The sequence below is a fragment of the Aulonocara sp. 'chitande type north' Nkhata Bay genome, linkage group LG15 (assembly GCF_057382095.1).
Source record: "Aulonocara sp. 'chitande type north' Nkhata Bay isolate Kocher_YH1m ecotype deep benthic linkage group LG15, A_spYH_male_GT1.1, whole genome shotgun sequence".
Classification (NCBI taxonomy): Eukaryota; Metazoa; Chordata; class Actinopteri; order Cichliformes; family Cichlidae; genus Aulonocara; species Aulonocara sp. 'chitande type north' Nkhata Bay.
In genome coordinates this window covers 24,395,140-24,398,669 of record NC_141358.1, presented here as the reverse complement: position 1 = coordinate 24,398,669, position 3,530 = coordinate 24,395,140, and the positions used below count along the sequence as shown (strand labels likewise).

The 3,530-nt window shown below is 46.3% G+C and overlaps 1 pseudogene; it reads right to left on the bottom strand.

Moving 5' to 3' along the window:
• Positions 1 to 376: 376 nt before the first annotated feature.
• Positions 377 to 1,780, bottom strand: LOC147313162 (uncharacterized; annotated as a pseudogene).
• Positions 1,781 to 3,530: the final 1,750 nt, after the last annotated feature.

The following is a 3,530-nucleotide window of genomic DNA, read 5'->3' as shown; positions in this document are numbered from 1 at the left end:
CTTCCTGACATTCAGCAGACCACTGGACCTGCATGCTTGACCTGCTAGAAATTCCCACGAGCAGAGCATTTAAAGGTCTAGCCAACCTAGCAAACCCTGGGACAAATCGCCTGTAATAACCTGCCAGGCCAAGGAAAGCTCTGACCTGACGGGTGGTCGAGGGAACAGGCCAGTTCTGGACAGCTTGGATTTTCTCAGGGTCCGGTCTTACCCCTTGTTGGTCGACAAGATGCCCCAGGAACTTCACCTGACAGTGGAACAGCTTACATTTGTCCAGCCTCAGCTTCAGACCATGTTGCCACAGCTTCTGCAGGACATTCTCCAATTGCTGTAGATGAGTAGAGAAGTCAGGTGAGTAGATTATTATATCATCCAGATATACCAAAACAGATTCAGAAAGGTGACTACTTAGACACCGCTGCATCAGGCGCTGGAAGGTGGCAGGGGCATTACAGAGTCCAAAAGGCATGCGATCAAACTCAAACAAACCCAGAGGAGTGGTAAATGCAGTTTTCTCCCGATCCTTAGGATCCATTTCCACTTGCCAGTATCCACTGGCAAGATCCAGTGTGGAAAACCACTCAGCTCTGGTCAGACATGTTAAAGTCTCTTCAATTCGGGGGAGCGGGAACGCATCTTTATGAGTTACTGCATTTAATTTTCTGTAGTCTACACAAAATCGCCAACTGCCGTCCTTTTTCCTCACCAACACAATGGGGGCTGCCCAGGGACTGCTACTCTCCCGAATGACACCTTTTTTCAGCATATCTGCTAGAAGTATCTTAATCTCTTTGTACATCAGTGGTGGTAAAGGGCGATATTTTTGTTTAATGGGTGGTGTATCACCTGTGTGGATCTGGTGTTGGACCATATCAGTTCTTCCGTAATCCTCCTCGTTCACAGCAAACACCTTTCGCCACCTCTGCAGCAGGGTCTGGAGCTCGACCTTCTGCTGGGGGGTCAAGTCTATGCCGTTAAGCAGTTGACTCACCTCCTCTTCAGGGATCGCAGGCTCTTCGGGCCCAGCTGCTTCAACTACGCCCACCTCGATCACACCATCGGATCCCATTGTCAGGCTAAGATCACTGTCCATCTCCACGTCCGACTCCTCCACCTGGTACAACTGGCCCATCTTCTGGTAGCGTCCTATAGTCACTTCGTATGGATTAGGGTTACAGACCCGGATAGGGAGCCTCCCTCCTTTGACTACTGACAGGGTTCGGGCTACCCCCCAGGGTCCAGCATCAGGTAAGGCCTCCACTAGTGCCAAGCGTTCTGTCCCACCCTTACCTTTACACGTCCGGCCCCAGACCATCACTTCACAGTTCGGGGGCACCTTGACTCCTCTGCGGCTAGCAGGTCGAACATAGCCTAGAAAGCCATCAGTCTTGGTGGTAGCAGTCTGTTGACAGACGGCAAACGCCTCTTTCCATGCTCTGCGGGACTTCAGCTTTTGAGGATGAAAAGCAGACTTGCCTTCAGCAAAAACATCATCCCAGCATGCACTAATAACATTCATACCAATAATTAAAGGGTGCGTGGAACAGTCATTTCTCACAACCATAACCCCTTTTCCTGGTATCTCCACCCCTTCTACCTCAAAATCCATGACCGCATAGCCTGAGTATGGTATCTCAAGTCCATTGGCTGCCTTTAAGGCGAACAACAGGGGTGTGTCAGTTTTATTCACTTCAGGGAAATGGAGATCCATTACCTGCTGTTGCACTAGTGTAACCTGAGAGCCTGTGTCTAATAATCCTGTCATCTTGACCCCTCCCATACACACCTCAATGAGTGGACATTCTCCCACAAAAGCTGTACTGGCCCCCTGATTGTTTGAATAGTCCCTTGTCCCCACCGCCTGGGCCTCGGCAGCGGGGTTTATTAGTTTAAAGGTGGTTGTTGGTCTAGTGTGCTCTGACAGAATCTGGCAATATGCCCAGCTTGATTACAACGATGGCAAATGGGTTCTCCCTCTCGGGTCCAGTTATTAGCATATCCAGAACGTTTTGGCTTAAACCTTGATTTATTAAAAGCTGAGCCGGCTGGGCTTTGCTGTGGCAAGAGCGGTTTAATTTCATTAACAACATCTTTGACGAGATCTCGCATTTGACCCTTGACATCCTCCATAATTTCTTTTTTAAATGTCTCTTTCCAGTCTGGTTCATAAGGTGGCTTAACACACCTGGACTCACCCACTGCCAAGCACGTAGTTTGCAATCCCTGGTGTCCCAACTGTTCCTCCTCTAGGAGCAACGCCTCCCGATGGACTGTTGCAAAATCCTCTTCTGGATGGTGACGCACGTAGGCTCGCAGGGTTTGTGACAACGGGCCCTCCCGCAGGCCCAACAGCATCTGTTCCTGTAAACACTTTTCAGTAGGTGCTTGATTTGGATTGCGCTGTTGTAGCCTGCAGTGCAACTCCCTCAACCTTAAGGTAAAAGATTTTACCGACTCATTTTGTTTTTGTATGCTGACTCACGAGCGAAGCAGCGAGTGAATAAAATCAAACAGCCGTACCAGCCTTATGCTGTTCTGTGGTTTCTAAAGCTGCTTTATCACTGAGTAAATTAAGGAAATTATTTCTAAATGTCGCCTGGAGGACAAACAGATGTTAAATAATACGTCACGTTTCATTTGAGGTTTGATGCTAAACAACAGCAGGACTGTTAGAGCTTATGTTTTTACAGGAATGAATGAGTCGGTATCCGTGTGCTGATGAACACATTTTTGAAAACTTGACTTCTTGTTTTGTAGGTGCATGAAAAAGATTTCATTCGATTTTTTATGGTATAGGTTTTTTTCCTGTTTTACTTTGAATGTTGTTTCCTTTCATGTCTCACGTTAGTTTTACTTCCTGCTTTGTGATTGTCTTAATTATTTTTCACCTGGTTTGCTAAAGTTCAGCTGTCATGTTCCCCACCTGCTCACAATATCAGGCAATCCTCAATATATACTACTCAAAACAATCAGAGGAACACACTGAAAACATAATGGCTCTCGCGCGGAGAAAAACATGCTGGAGATCAATACTGATGCAAACTGGGTGATGTGTTAGAAACGAAAGGATTCAATTGTTTGTTGGAAATAAATGATCAAAATACTGGATACTGGCTGAATCCAAATACAAACAGAAAATCAGAGTAAAAAACGCTGCAGCAGGCTTTTCCATTTGGCTCTGATTTCATAGCAGCAGCTCAAAATGAAATAGTTTGTATGGCTGCGTGTGCTGCTGGGCCAAAAGTTTAGCTGGTCATTTGTAGATTTTTAGATGAAATAAAAAACAAAAAAAACACTCAACAAAAGATCATCTAAAGAAGAGCAGAGTTCATGTACACACTTTATTAAGCAGCTACTGTACAACAAGAACAGAATCATGTAAATGGCCAAACAACAGCAACAGTAATCCCAGGGTGTAGCACAGCAGGCAAAGAGACGCAGTAGCACAGAGAGAGTAAAGGATCACATGGAGAACAAATGGAGCGCGCTCACGAGCCCTCTCTTCGTACAGAGCCAGAAACGTCTGACCC